This window comes from Zonotrichia albicollis, chromosome 3 (genome assembly GCF_047830755.1).
Source record: "Zonotrichia albicollis isolate bZonAlb1 chromosome 3, bZonAlb1.hap1, whole genome shotgun sequence".
Taxonomy (NCBI): Eukaryota; Metazoa; Chordata; class Aves; order Passeriformes; family Passerellidae; genus Zonotrichia; species Zonotrichia albicollis.
In genome coordinates, this window is record NC_133821.1 from 31,415,364 (window position 1) to 31,437,215 (window position 21,852).

At 42.5% G+C, this 21,852-nt stretch overlaps 1 protein-coding gene across 25 annotated transcripts in view; it reads left to right on the top strand.

Moving 5' to 3' along the window:
- The window catches only part of ESRRG (estrogen related receptor gamma), a 372,262-nt gene that overhangs the window by 85,907 nt on the left and 264,503 nt on the right, over positions 1-21,852 (top strand). The window contains exon 1 of one of the 25 annotated variants that reach the window (XM_074537076.1): positions 2,071-6,595. The exons of 23 other annotated variants lie outside the window; for them this stretch is intronic. The gene's annotated coding sequence lies outside the window, so the exon portion shown is untranslated. Of the gene's footprint in view, positions 1-2,070; positions 6,596-7,026; positions 9,813-21,852 lie in introns of those variants that run through there. One more of the 25 variants, XM_074537078.1, reaches the window with a different exon arrangement.

A 21,852-nucleotide genomic window follows, 5' to 3' on the forward strand; every position in this document is an offset into this window, starting at 1 on the left:
GTTCAGGACGGGTGCCTTGCACAGTGGCCAGTGTGCATAACAGTGTGATGTTGTGGCAGAACTTGGGTATTTCCTACTGGAGAGGCAAAAAGCAGGGCTGAGGAAAGAGGGCACTCTTGGCATGTGATCAGAGGAGCCCAAGCTCACCTTTGGGTCTGGGCCCCTTCACGACACAGGCAGTGTCGAGAGACCTGGATCGGGATTGCAGAGGAGTGAGCTCAGAGAGGTGATGGGCACACGGCTGCCAGGGTAGCTGCAATTGATTTCCACTGGTCTTTGTGGTCATAAATGTTAGCCCTGATGCATTTACAGTTACTGAAGCAGGGGATTTTGGAATCTTTTTATAATTAGGCAATTAAATTCAGGTTAAGCCCTGTTTCAGGCACCTCAGTGCCTCTCTGAATCTTCCCCTTTGTCTCCAGTGGCTCTGTTAGACATTGACACTGACCTGCAAAGCTGGTACTACAAGTCCTTATAAAGAAATCTGATATTCCTATGGAAGTTATGATGATGTATGTAAATCAGCTGCCATATCCACACTGTCACCTCTTCAGCTGAAAAAGAAGGGCAAATCATTTCGTTGGTAGCTGCTGAAACCGTCAGCTGCACTGTCATTAATACTCTCCCCTCTTTCCTGGAAACTCAATATGTCAGCTACCTGATGTACCCTTCCTCTTCCAAGAATACATCTCTCCATTCCTTCAAATTCTTCTTGAGCTGGGACCTCCCAGCTGCCACTTTATTGTTCTTCTGGCCCTTTAGTTTTTCCTTCCATTTTTTTTCCATAGCCTCATGTGTTTTTTATAGAATTTTATCATGTGCTAATAACCAGAGTATCTGAGCTCTATCCACGAGTGTATAAAGTGATGTGTCCAACTGCTGTGATGCCTTTTTGTTTTATCCCTCCTCTTTCGTTGGGGAAAACAGTGTGGGGTAAGGCATTAGGTTTTGAATTTTTGTATTGTTGTTAAATACACCTACACCATCATGACTTCCATCACCTTCTGCCTTTAAGGCATCCCCTGGACTGTCTTGTTTGGACTTTGGTGCTGCATCTGTTCCTCAGGGAGCTGCCCAGATTTCTTTTACTGCTCTCTGAGAAGAAAGTGTCCATGTGGTGTCAACTCTCTGAAGCAGGTGTTCCCAGACCCTCTCTCTAGATGCCATTGCTGAACTCCCTTGTTCTACACTCCCTACTCTGTCTTGCTGCTTAACCCTGATGGTCCCAGAGATCTTCTATAACTGATCTCACAGGGGCCACGTGGCAGCTGAAGCATTTGCACACAAACTTCATGTTGGGATTTGTATAATAGAAAGTATTTTGCTTTGCAGAAATACCAGAGCCATAGTAATCCAGGTGATAAAAGAAGTGCCTGCCTCCTTGCTTGGGTGGCTTTCCTGGATCTCACCCCTCCCTGGTCTGCCTTCCAGCCCACAGCCATCTCTCTTGGTTTGTTCTTGGGCCATATGAAGCTTTCCATTCCAGAAAGAAGCAAAACTCTGACTGTTGTCAACAGACATTGGCATCAATGGGATTTTTACCTAAGTCTCTGCAGATCACCTTTTTGTTGTAGCAGATATTCCCATACAACTGCTTAAAAGTCACAGTTGCACCTGTAAATTTTCCACATGACTAAGCTCTTGTGCGCCTCAGGAATCCTATTAGAGATTTCCACATAAGAAATGACTGGATTGCAAGTCACAAAACTAAAATTGTTGTCCCATCCTATAAAAAACCTGTTGGTGTGTCTGTGTGGGTAATGCCTGTATAGGTGTGTATCTACAGGAAGACTGATGATATTTCCTCAATAGGAGATTACTTGCTGCTGTTCAGAGGTCATTGAGTGACCTGTAAGTTCTTCTTGCTTAAAACATGCTCAGTGGAGATCACAGTTTCAGATTAATAAACAAATGCTAATTAATAACTAAAGTGTGCATGTTTGTGGTATTGAACCTATAATCAGGTTTTTGCATTTTAATTTTGTATCTGCTTTTATGTATATTAATCCTTCTGATTGGTTCTTTATCATTCTCTGTACCTTAAAAAAATTTCTTTCTTTATAGTGCTTTAAGAAATTTAATAGTGTAGGATCAGAAGTCTTCTCTTTGAAATTATCTTTAAAACTGCTATTGACTTTAACAGGATTAGTGGTCATGTTAGGGAGCCTGAGAAAGTGGTCTCACAGCTCACAGTGTCTGATTCCTAAATAACAAACCCCGTCAAGTCAACTATTTCCGAGTCACGTTTTGTTCCATCCTGGCACAAGCCAGACTGGGACAACAAATTGTATCACCAAAGAGGCATGACATGAGCCGTGCGTGTATTTTCAGCAGCCTTTGTATTGCCATGGCAACAATAGTTTTAATTATGGAGAGCCAAACCAGTAAGTTGTATATCAGATGGGGCTCAGTTTTCCCTGTGGACAGAACTCTGATTAGCCCCTGGAGAAAAGCTTTGTATCTTGGTTTTCCTTCTAGTCTGGATTTTATTCTCCGCCTCAGCAGCCGGCTGTTGTGTTCAGCGTGTGAACTTGGGGAGGCTGCAGCCAGCTGGAGGACAGTGGCACTGGAGGAGATGAAGTGACCCTCCTGTCCCAGGGGCAGCCTGGCACCCTGCTGGTTTGGGTGTTTAGGAATGGCTCTCTCACTAAAGGACTGCTCTCGGCTTCCCTCTAAACCACTGGAGATCTGCAGATTTGGAAAGGGCTGGTGTGAAGTGATGTCTAATAATCGGCCTTGACAATGCTCAAGATTGTGCTTAGGGGGACAAACAAGGACTCCACTTCAGCAGTACACATGAAAATTTGCAAGGCAGATCCACATCTACATCCAGCTATGGGAAATAAATACGTGTGCATGGTAGGATGCAGTGAGGGTCAGGAGTGGCTTTTTTCACAGTGGCAAGGGTGTTGTTTGAGTCACTTCTCCAAAGGGGTGTTTAAGGGTAGTGACCAAAAGTGTCTATGTCAGTTGGTAAATTCATAACAAGAGAGGAGAAACTTCATTGATGTAAATCACTGTGTTTATATATACATAAATCAATTATGTGGCCTTCTAATGCACTGATTTCCTTTTTTGTTTGATGGTTATGGTAAAGCTTCTTCTGGGTTTGTGAACTTCCTGGCGCCGTTTGAAGAGTAGTGAGGTTGGAGAAGAGATGGAGCCCTGTAACTTTTGCGTGGTTTTATTCTGATCCTCTATGATTCCGAGTGTATGTCTTCATGATCATGGGTCTGAGGCACTGTCACCAGGAGACCATGGCCAGAGACATTATCACAAAGAATGAGGATGGCAAGATCCTACTGTTAACTAGAAATTCAGTTATTCAAATGTGGTTCCAGGATGCAGGGGACTCAGCAAGCATGTAGGCTAATATTTAGACTTGCTGAACCTGTAATCTCACTCCTTACAGTGTTACAACAGCTTTTTTTTTACAACACACAACCCTGAGCAAGTAATTAACTGATGATTTTATTGTTGATTCACTTGTACTTCTTGAAATGTAAGAAGCCCTGCCTCTAAGATTTTCATTTTGGAATTTGAGATCATAAACTAAGCCCTCTTATGAAAGAAAATAAGAAGTTTGCTGTTGTTTTTAATAAGATTTTACGGTAAGTATGGCAACAGCAAGTCTGTCAGTCCCAGCTTTACTGCACGTGTGTAGCTCTGTGCTTTGAGACCCTTGAAATATCTGGTTTTAGGACATCAGCAGGGGGCTAATGAAAAGGCTTTGTTGATTTTAACGAATTGCAAGCCACTGTAGCCAAAATAAATATAATCTGCTTTTTGGATTAGTTGTCACACATGATTTTACCTACTAACAGTGATTAAAGAACCCTGGTGGACCAGAAGCATAGCTGCTCTCTGGTGACTCTTTCTAAAATAGCAATAAACAGAAGTAAATAAAGTGTTAGGGCATTAGTTATCTTTAATAAACACTGACACTGCATATAATGTTTGGGAGGAGGCTTCAAAAACCTCCATTGAGTACAGACAGCAGTGTCACTCTTTCTAGCACAGAAAGCATTGATCATTTTAGATGTCTGGAAATTATGGCATGGCCAAGCCGTGTTCTTGTACCCCTGGGCTGCTGTCCCTCCTTGAGAGGTGCCAACCCGACTGCACACCTCATGGAGGCCTTCATCACTCAGCCGTTTTCATCCAGCAGCAGACACCAGAACCAAAGGTGAAAATATCCCAAACTAGAGGTATTGTGACAGGAAGATGGAGGGAGTGTTAATTCCTTCTGTAATTCTGCAATCCCTGAACTGCTGTAATTCCATCCAGTTAATGAAGGGAGGGCTGGTGCTGGTCTCTCTTACCTTCATCTGTGTAAGCTGATGAACAGAATTACTTGCCCCCGCTGACATCTTTTATCCCTGATATTTTCCCAGTAATCAAGGGTGGGTGTGTTTCCTGATCCCCTTCACATTTGTTGTGAGAGGCAACAATTACACTTGATGGTATTGTACTGTTCCTTTGGACTCATTGTTGCTTTTAATCAGTGGAGAGAAGAAACAAAGCAAACGAAAACATGTTCCTTCTTCCAAGAGGGAATTATTGCTGCAGTACTGAATGTTGGGAATGAGTTTAGGTTCTTTTGTAGGGGGGATAGCACCTTCCTGAGAGTGGCAGAGAATTGAGAAATTTCCCAAAAGCAACAAAGAAATTTAGGGCTTTGGAAATTAAAAAAAAAAAAAAGTAAAGGGATAGCAAAACATTAGAAATATTAGTTTAAGGAAAATCCTACCAAAATAGGGAGAGGGTGTGAGGTTTCTAAAGAGTCTTCAACTTGTATTCATCTGTTCCTAATTGTACACCCCTGGAAGGCACATGGCGCTGTTCTACGAGGATTTTATCTTTTATATGACAGCTACAAAACTTCAAACTCTTCAAGTAAACATCCTCAGGCTTTTTAAGAATTGTATAACTCCTTTTTGATGTATGGAGTTAGATTCTTGTGTGGTGTTTTCGGTGAAGTCATCCAGCAGTTACAACCCACTTCTGGCTTCATAGTCTATGGAAAAAAGGCTTTGATACCATGCTGGGGAAGGGAGTACGACCCACCAAGGACCCATCCTTCTCCTGGCTGGCAGTCATTAGGAGTTTGGAGACTTGCCCGATGGTGTAATTCAAGTCTTGACTGCATCTCTTATTGGTTAAAAATAGGAGCCAACTCCAGCTCATCAGTTTTTGCTAAGAAACTATTGATTGTGATTAGCAAGCTTAAAAATAATTACCTTGTGTGTTCATTGCTATCTTTGGACATACTCTCATATTCCTACTGTTATAGAAAGTATTGAGCAGCACAATAGGACGATTTGATGACTAAGGTGTTACACTGAGTGGGCGGCAGAAGGGTATTGAGCACATCTTAATTGTTCCATCTCCTGGGCATGGAACAAACACACAACACCTACACAGGGGAGAAAAACCACTGGCCCTGCTGGAGAATACAAAGTGAGCCATCCCTCATGCCCTTGTTTCCATGGGGGAAGGTGTATCCAGTCTTTCCCAGTTGCAGTTACCACTTTCACCACGTCTTTGGCAGAAGTCACAAGCCCATCCAGCAGCACAGGGGTAAAACAGAGGGTTGCTTAGCACCTGGGGAAGGAGGGGATGAGTTTCACCTGGGTTTTAACACCTACTTTAAAAGCCTGGTGGTGCTGATTCATACCTGGCTGCAGCTGACCCTGAATGACTGACTCGGTTAATGATAACTGAAAGCCTGTCTGCCTCTGGAAGGTGTTGTTCTGTAGCAGGGACAGTTTCAGCAAGCAGATGAATTTTAGCTACTTAAAACCCTGTGTACTCAAGTGAACCAGCATCCCCTTCAGTCTGCTCAGGCCTGGGCCACCTGCTGAGAGTGTGAGAAGAGCTCCCTATGCCTGTCAGACTCCTAATGCAGGTCAGTAGCCACTTCAGGGAGCCACCTTCTCCAGGCTTTAACTCTTGAAAAGCTGATTTCTTGCTGTGTTGTTCCTCTCTGCCGAGAGAGCCAAGGAAGAATAGTTTCTCTATTTGAGTTTGGTATCAGAAGTTGGATGGTCAGACTGCTCTATGTGTGTGAATACATATATGTATGGGATTGCTTTGCCTTGTTCTTTAGGTTTCATATCCCCTATGAATATCTCAGGAATTTCAAATCCAAACTAGTCTGTGATGCCCAGTCTGAGTTTGCATTTTCAATTTCTATTTCTCCTGAAGGTTTTCTCTCATATTGGTTTGGTGTGTACCAGGTTTGCCCTCAGCGGGCACCTTGCAGGTGCATGGCAGATAATGTGGGTTAGAATGTCAATTATGGGGTGTTTTGCAACCAGGGCTGCTTGCTGCAGGGCTGTGCCTATGAAACATGGTCTCATTGCACAACCAGCTAGTGATGTGTGGGGCAGGGTGCAAGCTCTTCCGGCCAGCTGCAAGTCACGTGAAACTGAGCGTGTTTGCATGTCCAGGAGAGGGATTTATTCCAGCTTTTTGTGTGCTAGTGACAGCTTTTGAAATTTAGAGCTAGAATTTGCCCACGGGGAGGGAGGAAAAATCACTTGGTGAAGTATTTCCTGGTGCAATGGTCTTCAGGTCAGTGCAGGTGGAAGAGGTGAGTGCTGGGTCACACCAGAGTGAATTCCTCATGTGGATTTTGTGATTTATGTTGCTTCAAGAGCATAAGAATGAATCACAAGGCTTTGGTACAGTAGCAAGGGAAACTGTGGGCATGTTTGCTCTGGTGTGTGTCAGAGATGCAGATGGACTGCAGCTGCAGCTCTGGGAAAGCAGGGCTGGAGCAGGAGCCCTGAGGGCTGGCTGGGGAGCTGGGAACCTGGTGGGGAAGGTGCAGCTCTTTTCCTCTCGCTGCTGTGCCAGGGATGTCACAACAGCCCCGAGGACGGTCTGGGCTTCGTGGACAGAGAGCAGGTGATGGTGTGGGGGAAAAGCTTCACTGACAGGAGTTTTTGGGGAAAAAGCTTCACTGACAGGAGCAGCTTTATGCACTCAAGGTATTGTCATTTGCTTTTTAAGACTTTCTAAGTGACTCTAAGTCTGTGCACTGCAGTAATGTCTCTATAAATATCTGTGTAAACTCTCAATAGACTCGTACACGTAAGCTATGTATTCCAAACAATTTGCTTCAAAAATATTTGGCCTGACTGAGAAAAATATTGTTGGAAGAGCTATTTCTTTTCCCTGCTGTGTTTAAAGGGGCTTAGACTTGAGTCCTTAAATTCAGCATCCTTTATTAGCATGATTCTGGGATTCTCAAGGATTTATATAAGAGCTTGAAACATTTAAAATGTTTGTCACATTTGAAACCAAATGCTACAACTTTAAAATGTGATATATTGGGCTGTACCAGAGCTAGAAGTGAAGGTTGTATTGCTTTTCTGTGCTTTGAGTACCTTCTCCTTCACCCAGGAGACTGCAACGTATTTTTTCGTGTCTGGCTGTCTCAGATACTTACGTGGCTGCAGCTACTGCAGTTTCTGAATGTTTCACAACACTTTGGGGAGAATATTATTGCCTTACACATATCACTGGCTCATGAATACTGAGTGCCACAGATGAACTTTGACAAGGTGTTTGGTACCTTTTTTTGGAAAGAAGGGCATGGTTTTAGAGCAAGTTTACTAGCATATAATGAGCAACTGCAGATTTCGCACATCAGCAGGGGATGCTGGGCTGAAGCCCTTGAGGTCTGGGCCCTGGAGAACCTGAGCTGGGTACAAGTCCCCCATTTATTTATTTGCCATGTGAATATAAGTGTTATACAGCCTATTGGCCATACAAGCAACTTGTGATCTTACACAGTTATCTTTAACACTTTTCTTGTCAGAAGCAGTGAGAAACAGGGAGAAATACTTCTGCTTGTATGTAAGCTGATGGCTTCGAGTCAACTACATCTGCTAGCCTGGCAATAATTTCAATTGTTGCAAACACATGGAAAGAGTAAAATAGAAGATACAGGGAAAAGAAAATAATCATCACCAGGGACGTTTCTTTAGAATAATTTTATTAAAAGTTCATGTTTGAAGTGATGTAATCCTTTTCATTCTCTGTATTTAATTGTCCTTCTGAAGCTTGGCATAGCTATTCTGATGTGCAGCAAAAAATATTACATCAAAGGTGAACGTTTGAATCCTGGCTGAAAAATAAAACAGAGCAGGGGGGAGAACCCCCAAATGACTAAGAGTTCTTGAAAGTAAAATATAAAAGAAAATAATAATTTCTCTCCCCTGACAAATAGTTCAAAAAGTAGCCAACAGTTTGGATCTGGTATGTCACATTGCATACAAATGAAGAAACTGTCACCATCAGTTTCCTTTGAAACCTTTTGATCTTATCTTCTGTAGTAAAGGGCATGTGACTTGATCAGGGCTTCTCTTCTCTGATACATAGTCAGAGTCCTGATCTACTGAAATATCTGTGACAGGTTTCTCCACTCAGCTGATATTTCTTTTTTTCCCTTTCCCTTCAGTCTTTGTCTGGAGCTGATATGATTTACCTTCCCTCTCCATCCAGGAAAGCATGTTTCCTAATTTGGCAATTTCCAGTTAATCCTGTATATTATGTCTTAGTCAGAAGTAGTCTTACACCTTTCTTTCCACTTGCCAGGCTGGCTTGTTTTTCTAGTAAGAACAGGAAAGTGGAATTATGATCTTTTGTAAAGACACATTAGACACTCAGTTCTTCTGAAAAGTCGTGGGATATGTGTTCTGGCAATTAATAAAGGATTGGTTCATTGCAGAATACCTTTGAATGCAGGATTTGAATATGCATAGTCAGTAGTGTCAGGGGACAGCAGTGAAAGGAAAAGCTTTCTAAAGACCTTTAAAACTTAACAAGCACAGTTTTTGTGTGGTATTTGTATTTTTAATGCAAGCTATAATAGCTAATGTGCTTTTCTTGATAAATGTTTTGGTCCAGAACCTGTGAAGTCAAGGAAAATTTTCCCGAAGGACTAAACTTTGCTACTGTGGCAATTGATGGCAAAGCTATTTTTGACTTCTTTGTGGTGACACTGCTCTATGAGGGAGAGTTGAAATGAGAACCAAGCCCCAGGAGGTCTTGCTGAGCTCCTCTTTGCAGGGTAAAGGCCAGAACAAAACATCCTTGAGTCCATGTGTTGTCACTGCTGGGCCTTGCTGCCCAGTTCCTGGTGTAGGAGCCCCTTCTTGGTGGTGGTCACAGGGTGGTTTCTGCCCATGCTGGGACCCCAGGAACAAGTTTGCAAAATTTGTGAGGTTTGCAGCAGAGACAGAAAGTTTGGGCGGCTTACTTTTCTTTTTTTTCTTTTTTTTTCCCTCCTGTGAAAAGTAAGCGGTGATTGAGATGTCCAGGAATTCTTTCTACCCAAACTTGCTAATTAGAAAAAATGCTGGAGCTGCTGAGTTGAAAGCAGCATTTAAATGGGTGAAGGTTACTGGGCAGTGTTTGCACAGGAGGTCAGGCTGGGTGATCTGGCTAAGCCTGCAGCCAACTCCACCCTGGAGCGTGAGGTGCAGCCTTGCAAATGGGGAGTTCTCAGAGAGAAACCAAGAGGTTTCCAAGCTCATAGGAGCAGCTGTGGGCTGCCTGCTGGCCGGAGCAGCCTCTGCTCCATTCGGTTTTCTGCTCGGTTTCTTCTGTCAGCGTGTCCCTGTTAGGAGCGAGGAGCTGAGAGAGACTGGGAGCAAGGCTGCAGCGTGCCAGCTCGTCTGGGAGGTGCAGCTGGGTAAAGTGCAGCAGCAAATCCTTTGCAGGGCTGGTACTGAGAGCTGTTTCAGAGAGCAGTTTTGCTCCCTCGTGGTTTGAACGCCGCACACAGATGTGACTGCATGGTGAGTGTTCCCCTGCCTGCTGAGGTGGCTTGTGTCCCTGTCCCTCAGAGCTGGGAAAACGTGGCTGTTGGGCTGCTTGTACAGAAAGGTCCCTTTTGGAGTGTTTGTGTAAAAATCTGGGAGAACCAAAATATGTGGGACTAGTCCAGCAGCATGTCCTCTTGTTGCTGAAGTCCTCAGTCAGATCTTAGTTCCTGGTTTAGCAGAGTGGAAGAGCATGTCAGGACATCTTGCTGGGCCCGAAATATGTGCTTAGGATGGTTTGCTTCTGGGCTAGCAGGGAAAGCTAGCAAAGCTAACTTGACTTTTTCATCTGAAGAATTTGGCTCTTCTCATGTCTGGGTTTTTTCCTCGTCTGTCGTGTGATGAGTTAGAGCTGGTATTCAGGAGTGGTGCCTGAAGAGCGATGGGTTTGGTTGCTGAGTGGAGCTGAAGGTCCTAACAGTTGGGATCTTGGAATGCAAATAGCATCCAAAAATGGTTTTGCCTTTTATCCATTAACACAAACACGGGTCAGATGTTTTAACTATTAACATGGCTGAAAAATCAGTCTTCCTGATGCTCCACAGGACTACCAGTTCAGTATATTCTGGATGCTTCAGCTCTGGGTTGTGAAAGGCCAGGGACAGAAGCACCAGGAGGTTGCTTCCCTCTGTAGATTTTTGCAGCCTCTCCAGCATCCTTTACCTGGGATAGGCAGCACCTCACTGGCCAGCTGCCAAGCAGGGAGACCTGCTGGTGGGGCTGAGGGCTGGAAGGAAACCTCAGATGTGGCTGGAGGTGAACAGGCTGCCACTGAGACCCTTGCTGGTAAGAGGAGGATGGTGGGGACCTGACAGACTCCCTGTTTCCCCATCAAGGACTGAGGATGTGGGGGAGTGTGATGCTTAGCACTCAGCACCAGGGCTTAAGAGATCCAGAAAACCACCCATTTGCTTTCACAGCTTATTCTGCAATCAGCATTATTTCTCAGGAGGAGAGGATTTTACTGTGGAACAGAAGGCTGAGGAATGGAGTGTTTGTAAAGGGAAAAGTCATTCTGTTTATGGGCTGGGAGTCAAAGACCTTTTTGGACGTGATCACCTCTATCTGTCTGCTTTGCATACAGGAGGCAAGTTGTTGGACAGTTTAAAACGTTGGCTATTTCATAATAATACTAATAACCATTTAAATATTTTCCCAGCTGTTGGAAGACGCAATTTTTCTTTGATAGGCCATTATGTATGCAAGACCAATTGGTAAACTGCAAAGTACTGTTCTGTAATTATTCTCCCCTGTAGCTTTAATGAGGAGATCTGTGTGCAGTTTGATGGGAGAATATACTCTGCCGACAGCTACATCGAAAATCAAGACAGGTGTAATCTGCTTACTGTAGTCTGTGAATCCTCACCATGTGGCTATGTTATCTCTAGTGCATGTTTATAGAAAGATGCTTGTAAAAGGATTTAATTTAATGGAATAATGGTAACTGATACTATGAAAATGAAGGGGCTCAAATAATATGGTGAGCAGAGTGGTATAAACACTGAAGTAGATGATTAAAGAATTGGTGTACTGTGTCATTTAGTTATGCGAAAGGAAATGCAAATCGAGCCATGGTATGGACTAAAAGAAAGCATTCTCTGTTACTAACCCAGTCTTAGAACAGAGTTTGGAGTGCATGTGGCAGTATCTGGTCAGTTGTGCAGATGTGTGTGGCTGTCACTAAAGCTCTGCACAGGCCCATTTCCAGGACCTGAGTCTGAAGAGCAGGATATCTTTTAGAAGGCAGATACTCTGCTGAGCTGTAGCCAAGAGCTGAGGCTTTCTCTCAGGTGGAAGAGTAGTTGTGTGATGAAAGGACAAGTTCAAGCTTTGTTTAGGAATCTGCTTTGTGGTGGGGAAGCTTTGAGACTCTCACGTGTGCTGGGTCTCTGTTTCCTTACCTGCACAGTAATGATAACAATAAACTATTACTAGAAAAGCAGCCCAAATAATAACTTACTATTTTGAAGCCCATTGCAAACAAACAAAAAAAAGGAACATCTCCTTGCTAGCAGCAGTTACACAGGGTGGTTCATTTGGAAAGATGAAATTACTTAGGCAGAACTGTGAATCTAGCTCTTCTTTTCAGAGGCTGAAAGCAATGATACCCGGTCACTCTCTGTGGGTGTGATTTATTAGTTATCAGTCATTCTTAATCACTGGATACTGACACATATCTAACACACTGGAGAGTTTAATATCGGAAAGAATACTTACCGTGATTTTTCTCAGCAGTTCATTTTTAAGTGCTGGGGGAGATAATGTGGTGCCAGCACTTTGGTATTGTGTTTCAGATCCTGTGTGACTGTCCTTGAACATGGAGGGTGAGTGCACGGAGGATGACAAAAAGTTGTTAGCAAGAGCTGTGCTAAGTGTGGCCATCCTCCTCACAGAATTCTCTGAAAGCCTTTGCCTTATAGAATTCACATGTGTCATGGCACATAGGATGTTTTTTGTATTGTTTAATCTTTTCTGTGGTAAGAAAAATGAATCTGATGTGTTATTCATACCAAGGATAGTCGAAGTGCATGATTGGATGCACTATGCACATTCTGTATCAAGTAGAATGTGTTTAAAAAATACTGAAAATCTCTTCTGCTGGAGAATGATGGGCATTGGAGGGAGTTGGGCATTGCTGTTAATTATTCTTATTATGTTGATCTTGCTCAGATTTTTGAGTCTGGTGATTGCACTGATAAAGGAGCAGCCTTGATTTCTGCACATATGTTATAGTTACTTGTAAAACTGGGCTCACAGATTGCTCTGAAGCTTTTACTGTTCCTGCAGAACATTTTGGTAGTTCCAGCAGTTTGATCACAAATGCAGCATCTCTCTCCTAATGCTGTGCAGGTTGATAAAACAGTTGCCGAGCTGGAGTCCCTAAAGAAATTATTAATTATCTGGTTAATGTGCATCAGGCTGTGGGAGTGTGAGATTAATCACCAGTGTTGGGATGAGTTGCTGAAATGGATTTTGGTTTTTCGTCTCCTGTCACTCGGTAATGGCTTTTCCTTCCTTCACCATCAGGTGAACAGGTGCAGAGGTGCTGTATTTTCATTTTCCTGTAGTCGGGAACAGCCGGTGACCAGGAAATGCCTCTCCCTCAGTCCTGCTGCATGAGCAGTTTACAACATGGAGAGCTACCTGCTTCGGGTGTTCCAGCTGCAGGAGATGCTCCTACAGCACAGACTGACCTGAGCCTTTGCAGATAAACACATTCAAACACAGGTGCCTGGGGAGGAATGCCAGGGAGGAGTGTTGGGCTGAGCCGGGTCTGGCTCTCCCCAGGTCTCAAAGGGGTTGACTTTTATATTTGGAAGTGGAATTGCAACTTGACTCCTATTTTGAGTGTATTTATATTACCTGGAATTTTTCAGTAAATGAACATTCAGCATGTCTCCTTTGTTTAATGTAAGAGAATAAAAATGTGCTCATTTATTGCAAAGATACAGAAGAAGGTGGTTGCAACTCAGTCTTTAGTTGTACTGCCCTTAAAGCCAATGGGTTGCATTAATATTCAGATACAGGAGAAGGAGTTGGAGTTCTTTCCAGTGGTGGTGGATCGGGGCATTGAGGTGCAACACTGCAAGCACTTGTCCTGCCCTGTTAACCACCAGCAGCTGCCTCAGAAATGGTTCAGTGGGACCCTAATGTTCTTCCAAAGCTCCCTGCTGCTTTACACACACTTGCACCACACACTGTACTGGTGGGTAAAAAAAAGAAAGAAATAATTTGTCCTTTAAATCTGACAGTTGTGTTGCTGTGTTAGCCTTGTACACAAAGACATTAACAGCTCTGCCCCAAGGACTTTAGTTTTAGTGACTACTCATGGGGAGAGAATGGAAGGCGAGATGGAAGGAGCTATACACCTAAAGCAGAGTTTGTCTAGACTATGAAGTGTCTCCAGTTAAGAAGAGAAGAAGCTGTAGACTACAACAATCATTCTGCTAATATGTGCTGAGGAACAGAAGTGGAGTTTGAACCTCTCTATTTATATTATCTAGGCATTTGGGTTGCTTTATCACCTCTAACCACGAGTACTGCTTCTCCCTGAGGAAGTCCTGTGAATAACCACAGCCAATGAAACTGAGTTGCACAGCACTTGAGATTGAAGACCTGTTTTTAACCTTCTGCTTAACTATGTTGTAACAAGTATTTGGGTTTCTTTTTTTGTTGGTTGTTTGCAATTTTTTTTGTGTGTATGTGAATATGTAGGTATTGGCCCTAATCAGCTTATGGGGTTTATTTCTCCTGGGCTAAACCAGTGGTGGTTTTTGTCCCTAGTGAAGTGAAAAGTTTAGATTATCTTGCCACTTCAAGCAGGCAGAGATGCACTTGTATTTGAGATTGCATTGCACTCATCCATTCTTGAGTTTTGCTCTCCTTATTGTACTCTCTCAAATCCCTCTTCAGCTAAAGATGTTGTTACCTTGGGAGGGGAAGAGATAGGTGTGCAGTTTTCAGAGAATTTGCTTTTTATAATAGCTGTGTGCTCCACTCTGGAGTCCCTGAACAGCCCATGATGGCATAAACATCCATTTATTTGATAAGCTATGGTATGACTTCACATTAAATGTAGATGACCCATTTGTGTTTGAAACCCCCTAACCAGCAAGTCAGCATGGCAGCAGTGGGGCTTTAAATGTTAAGCAGTCTTCAGGGCTTCAGGCTGAGTATTTGCTCTGGAGTTGTTTGGGTTTCTGCTCCTTGCAGAGCTTCCTGAGCTTGTTGTGATAACTAAAATCAAGTTTACTTTGTTAAGCTCAGCAGTTCCCAGAACTGAAGAGATAACAGGGGGAAAATAAGACCTTTAGGAGACAAGAAGTAAATTTCTGTCTGTGTGGGGATGCAGGTCCCTGTCTTTGTATGACTTTTTGATTATGATGTGCCCATTTATTTAGGCATGGTTGTGTGCCTATGCATGCAGTGGTACTTGCCCACAGTGATGTAAAAATGCAATGCAAAAGGAATGTAAAAGGAAATGTATCAAGCATAAGGGCAGTAACTTGCCAGCCTCTTCTGTAGCTCTGGATCTCTGGTGCTTAGAAGTAAGTGAAATAGCAGATTTTCAGATGAGTAAATTGTGCAAATTCATGCCTAATTTACACGTATGATCACCTTGACTGCTTGTACAAATCAGGTAATTGTGCATGCAAATAGCTAATTAACAAAATTAGCTGATCTGCTGATGCAGTCTCAGAATCTGTAAGTGTATACTAGCCATGCAGTTGTCATATATCTACAAACGAGTTGTATGAAGAAAATCTAAGCCCTTATAATTTAGCAGCTGTGAGGAGTTGCTTATTTTTTAGTATCAATGGTTTTGGGGTGGAAGCGTCTGATGGGGATCACAACAGTTATTGAATTTGGGATCTAAAATCACTGAGGTTTAGTAGAAAAAATTTGTAGAAAAATTTCACTTCAAAGTAGTTAAGTCAGTGTTGCTGCTGATGCACATTCCCCGTGCTGCAGCCCATGGCAGACCAGGCTGGTCTGATGGCATGAAGTGCCCTTCCCATGTAAGTTGTTCCATAGTTTGGCCCTATGGCTTCATAAAAATACCTGCAAACAAAGCTTGTTAAATGCCTACTAATTATTATTCCTAAATACATAAGGTATTATACATTTTAAAGCTGCCTGCCTCCTTCCACCTTGGTAGAAAAGAATTTTCTTCAAAAAAGGTTTAAAGGGCAAGTCTCCTGGTTTTATTTGTCTGCTGGGCAACAATACCCAGGCAAGTTTAAACATGCAAATTGTCCAAGTTTTGCAACTGCATCTGTGGACACCAAATATGAGTGCAGGGCATTCAGAAGTGTTTCTCCCATCTCTGTTTCTGTTACTTTTATAGCTGTTATGGGGTGGACAGACAGCCTTTGTCATAGTAATTATTTATAATTTCAAACCAAACATAATGTGAACTTGCAGTCAGGTCCTACAAATAATTTAACATCAAGATTTGAGACTTCACATTGAGTGTACACAAAAGGTACAGCAAGATCTTCTGAAGGCAAGTATTTCTTGAACTGTCTCTTTAAAAATGTCTCCTAGTTATAAAGTAGAAAAATAAAAGCCTGTGTATTATGTTTGTGACCTATGTAGGACCTCATTTGCTCTCTGAATTTCCTTTCTTAGAAGTGTGGTTTTATTTTAAAACAAAGATGAAATATGCCGTTAGCACATAATGGACCAGGATTCAAATCCTAACAAAAGTTTTGTCCAAGACCACAGCACTGTATATCTTCCATAGTTCTCTCATGGATGTTTGTGGTCTGTAGCATTTTCCTTAGTGGGGGACTTCAAAAGGAGCACCTTGTTATGTTCTCAAGAGTAATACTCATTTCCTTAAAACCTGCTCTGTGAAGGGAATTAATGTGGCTGGAATATGTCTTTAGAAAAACTGCCATGAAATATTTTACTCTCATGTAGGTGGGCTCCAGACAAAGAACCAAGGGACTTGAGAGTGAAACACAGTGTGCAAAAGCCAGCCTGTTTCTGGTACAGCCACATCCATCTAGTGGTAGTTGGGTGCAGAGTCAGGAGAGAAGAGTGCCAGCCCTGGTGTGGTCACCAAGTCTCTCCTCTGAGGGTCAGTCTGCTTCTGAGCATGTACAGAGCAATCTCTCAAACACAGACAGAAAGTCTACTTCAAAGATAACTTTTTTTTGAAGAGCAAAGTAGTGGAGACTTCCACGTTTTTTGTCTGCAAACAACACTGAAGAAGTTTAAAACCCATAGATGATAGCCTCCTTTATCAAGCTGTGTACTGGTGGGAATTAACACACACCCCCTTTCAAAAAAAAAAAGCCAAAGCAAGGCCAAAAAACACTAAATCCCAAGCAAATATCACCACCACCCCACCCCAAGAAAAATACCAAATCCAGAGAAAAAGCTTCCAAACCAACCAACCAAATGAAGTGAAGATTTGGATGCTAGTTAGCATTCTGATACCTGAGAGCACACGCAGCCCACAGCTTGCTCTTATCAGCTTGTGTGTCCCAGCCCTGGGAACAGGAGACAAGGCCTTGCTGGAGTGTGCATGGGCTCCTTCTCCCCTTCCAGTGCGTGCTTTGCAACTTAAAGATGCAAAATACTTTGAGTGACAGGTGATGATTAGTGAGGAGCTGGGGAGGATGACTTTATTCCTGGTAGTGCCAAGTCTTTCACCTTGCTGCCCTTTAAAAGAACAGTGGCAACTGTTCCTTTAATTTTATTTACAAATTTGTTTCAACAAAAGCAACAGGTTTTATAACTTTTATAACTTATTTCTCAATTAATCCTAAAATGTAAAAATATAGCTGGCTGTAAAAATCTTTTCCGTTATTTATGAGCCAAGTTTTCCCATTGACTGTACTGGTGACCTGGAATTGAAAACTAATGGGAAATGAGAAGAAAGCAACAATAAAAATAAGCAGCGTGGTTTTAAATGCCAAGCATAATGAGACTAAGGGAGAAACAGGACTGAAATAAACTGGAAATAAGATAAGAAAAGCTATGTAGGCCTTCATGCTTGGGACATTGTAAATCCTTCTTTCTCCAGGAAAGAGAACTGCTTGCAGAACTGGGGCTGAGGGCTGTAACATCTCAAGTGTCCCATATATCTGTGGTGTTTTTCCTTCTTGGATCTGGCTTTGGGCTGGCTGTACAGTGCCAGACAGAAAATAAGAAGCCATTTACTGAACTGTTTAGAATTGGGAAGGGCAGAGGAGATACTTGACTATGGTGATGATGTTTATGCTTTTGGTTGGTTGAAATCCTGTTAACATCCATTAATACATGTTTAAAGCCTTCTCTGAAACTTTTGGAATTACTGGTCTTTCTGTTATTTTAAGAGACAGTTCTTTTTCTTTGGATCATTGATGCCCTATTGAATTCAGTGGGAGAACTTGTACGTGTGATGGGATAAAGTTTCCAATCCCTGTTTTACTTCTTTAAGGACTAAAGGAAAAGGCAGGCTTTAGGTGATCTTTTTAAAGATCCTTTTAAAGCAAGGATGCATGTGCCAAGTGGTGAGGTGGCATTGTACAAGTTCATATTATTTTTTCCCCAGTTACTCATAGGCACTAAAAAATGGCACTGAAAATGCAGTGCTGATGGAGGTGCCAAATGGCTGCCATATGCAGATGAATTATCTCCTTGCCCTTTCCTGTCAGAGGCCTTAGTGCCAGCCAGTGACATGGCTGATTGCCTTTGCCTGATGAAGGGACATTTGAGGGAACAGCTGATGGCTGAACTTCTCTAAAATGGAATTGATGATTGTAGTGGAGGAACCTGTACTAAGAGTTGGTACCCACATTTTATCTAAAAATATATGCCCACAGTCCTCATTCCCTCCAGCCTTCATTTCACAAGCCTGCTTGGAATCTCTCACATTACAAGGTCTGCAAAGCATCATCACCATTATCTCTAGGTGATCAGAAAAATTATATCCCCTTCAGGGAAAAGATGGCCTCTCCCTGGATAGCTGCACTTTTGTTTTGCAGCCCAGAGCCATTTGGTGTTCCTGGATCTGCAGACAGTAGCACCCAGGCTAATCTCTCTTGTACTGTGTGTAGGAGTGTTGGCTCCAGCAGAGCAAGTCTCTGTGAGCACCCTCATGCTGACTTCCAGGCACTTTGTAATCCTGGGTGTTTATCTTTCAATTTCTTTGTGGCTGGGCCTTGCTTGGGTATTTTTATTGAAGTCCTGTGACAAAAAGCATGACAAGTGGCTTTGTGCCTCTAGCACAATGGAGCTCTGCAATAATAGTGCCAACGTTTTACCCCCAAAAGAATCTTCAAGTGGAGTCACAGACAGCTATTCAATGAGTTTAAGTGACTGCTCCTCTCAGTCATTTCAGGGGTTTTTGGTTCTATCAATTGAAATCTGTCAAAATGCAGTGCTCTACAGCCAGAACACAGAGCAAGTCTGTGTTCCAGGCAGGATTTTCTTGTGGGATAGTCTGAAATGGTTAGGTGGACTTTTCCCCAGCTTCCCAGTCACATGTCTGGTCCCATGCACTAAGCACGTGTTTTCCTTCATTCTTGTCTCTCTCTCTCCCAACCACAGGGCCTCTGTTTACAGCGCAAACAAAATGCTGCTGGGGCTGTTTCTTTTGTGGAGGGGATGAGAGAAGAAGCAACATGTGAGAGATGATAATGTTTGCTTGGTGTGGTGGCACTGGTGACTCCGTGGTGATATCCCCTAGCACTTCTTGATCTTTGTTTCCATGAAATGTAGGCTGTTACACCCTTCTGAAAGCAAAGGAATCATGCCTTGGAAGAGACAAAGAAAAAAGAATGGTGCTTTGTCCTGCAGTGCCTTTATTTACAGAGTTTATCTGGGACCTCAAAGCATCACTAAACAGAAACTCAGTCCACAGTGACTTACATTTCCCAAGGAATCAACAAGCATATTGCATTGACATTTAAGTTTTGAGGTCTTTCTATATCCCTGGTGCAGGAATGAAGCTCCCAGATCAGCTGCTGCTGGTGATGAGACGTAGATGGTTTATTAGGGATAACTTGGTTTATCTCCTTTGACACTTTTCTGATATCTCTTGATCATTAAGATCTGGATTAAGTGGAAAAAAACATTGCTTGCACAGATGTTATGTAGCTTATGCCTCAGATCTTTTATGAGAGAGTTTGGGTGCTTAATGTCTCCTAATTCAAAAAGAAAAATCAAAGTCTTGTGTACATCTTACTTCTGTCAGGTGCCACGATGAGGGTTAGGTGAGCACATTACAAAAACCTGGATATTTGAAAGTCACATTTCCAGCTGCATTTAAGGAATTGTAGATAAAACACATTAAAAAGAAAAGGGCAGTTTGGGGCTGGGTTTGCATTTCCCAAGTGGGCTTAATGGAATTTAAGGTGTACTCCTCTGCAGCACTCTTAGGAAAGTAGTCATCTGTATTTTCTTTCTCATGAACTTGCATTGTGACATTCTTGTGAAGTACTGCTGTGTGTCAGGATCTTGCTCTATGTTCATTGCTGGCTTTGGGAAGAAAGTGTTCTCCAGCAGCAGCACCAGCAGCTTTGTACAGATGAGAAAAGGTGCTTGGCAGCAGGTATTGGAAGAGTATAGGAAAGTAAGTCTTTAGTTATTTGTCTTCCCCCTCAAAAATACTGTTTTTCGTACAATTTTTATAGGTTTCCAATATTTGGTTCCCAATCCCTACTCTGGTGAAATTGTAGCTATTATTTATAATCAGTAAATGAATGGCTTTGACTCTGAGCCTGTAGCAATGCAGAAATCAAACATTCCTGTCTTTCAGCCTGATGATACTTCACGAGAACACAACAGGCATTTCTGGGGCTCCTCAAGCTCAGGGAGGCTGCTGTGTCACTTCATGGGATAGTGGAAATACTGGAAATACTGTGGCAGTTTTGAAAGACCTGTCCTAGGGACTGATGAGTTTACCAGCCCGATGCACCCTAACCAGGGCAGCCCTTTATTTGTCCTCGTTTGCTCTTCTTCAGCACTTTTCATCTGAGGATTACGAAAAGTGGACTTCACCCTGTGAAGCTGTTACTGTAACCATTTATGGAGGGGGAACTGAGACTGGGATAAATGTGTCTTTCCAAAGGTTAGCTCTCATGCCAGTGGCACAAGCAAGGACCTGTGCAGCTGTTTCCTGACCCCTCTTTTGTCCCACATCTTCTGTAATGAGGTGGGAGAAAACCCATTTCTACACAGGGCCTAGCACAACTTAGGTAAGAAAGGATCATGTGAATTGTTAAGTGAGGGCTTCTGCTGGTGCTGCACAGAGGGATAAATTCGTTGAGAACTTTTTGGGCTGCTTCACTAAAGACAAATAACTGTGTGAAATTTGATTTGCAGAGAAATTTTCTTCCTAGGAGAATGCAGAACCTCAGCATATGTAGATCTGAAAGCTAATGATGTAAAAATAGCTTGGATAATAAAAATCTGGTAAATAGAGGTATGATAGCAATTGGGATGTATGGGAGAGACAGGCTAAACTGATCTGACTTTATTATGAGGAATTTATTCTCTCACAGACCTCCCCTGATTTAACTCAGTCAATGCTGTGTCACCTTTAGCTGAAGCAGAATACTTTTTGTAGAATTCTAAAGTTATCTTCCTGTAAAACAACACAAAAAACTGTTCAGCTGCAAACTTGAGCTCACTCAGAATAATCCAAATTTGTTTTGAAGGACTTCAGGGATGTATTTCCTTCTGAAGATTCCCATTCTTCTGTATTTTCTTTGCCAAGTGAGTAATTAGTTGCTCCTTGATTATTGCTTATCACTTTATACTTTGTCATGGAGACAACAAGGGACTGTGAGGCTGTTAATAGCTGTGCTCAGATCACCTTTCCTCCTCAAGCATGGTTTTATTAGCTTAAAAATAACAGTGGGAGTGAAATGCTTTTAAGTTCTTGTATTTATTGGGTTTTTTTACTGGAATCCTAAGTGCACCAGAAGTGCACAGTCTCATTTTTCTTCCCTTGAATCGCTACACCCCAACACCGTTGATCAGCAGCATCGGGCACGAGAGCCTGACCTAGGCAGTCTGGGTGTGGGATGAAGAAGAGACTTGAAAATTTTCTTTCATCCTTTCACATGTTCCTAAACATGGCAACAAGCGTGGCTCTGCAACAGATGCAATTCTTCCTGGGTCTCTAGGTAACATTTGAACCTGTGTAATGTTCGCAGCACAGCACCGTAAGTAATATTCCAGGAAATGCGCTGCCACTTGTTAAAAAGGATAGGACCCCAGAGATGCCTTTAAATATGCCTGTAAAGTGAGAGGTGCCAGGAGAAAGATAATATGGCTGATTATAGTTATTTACCTTACATTTTCATTCGCCCTTAACTGGGTGTAATTTAGGGGCATGAAATCTCTTATTGGAAGTGTATTTGCATTAAACAGCTCTAAGCAACCATGAAAGTGCAGAAGCTGAAAAATTGACAGACTGGGTTTCTAGAATCCCAAAGTAGCATTTTTTTAATAGGCATACAAACAAATCAAATAAACATGTTTTGCTTCAACGATTTAAAGAATATGGTCTTTG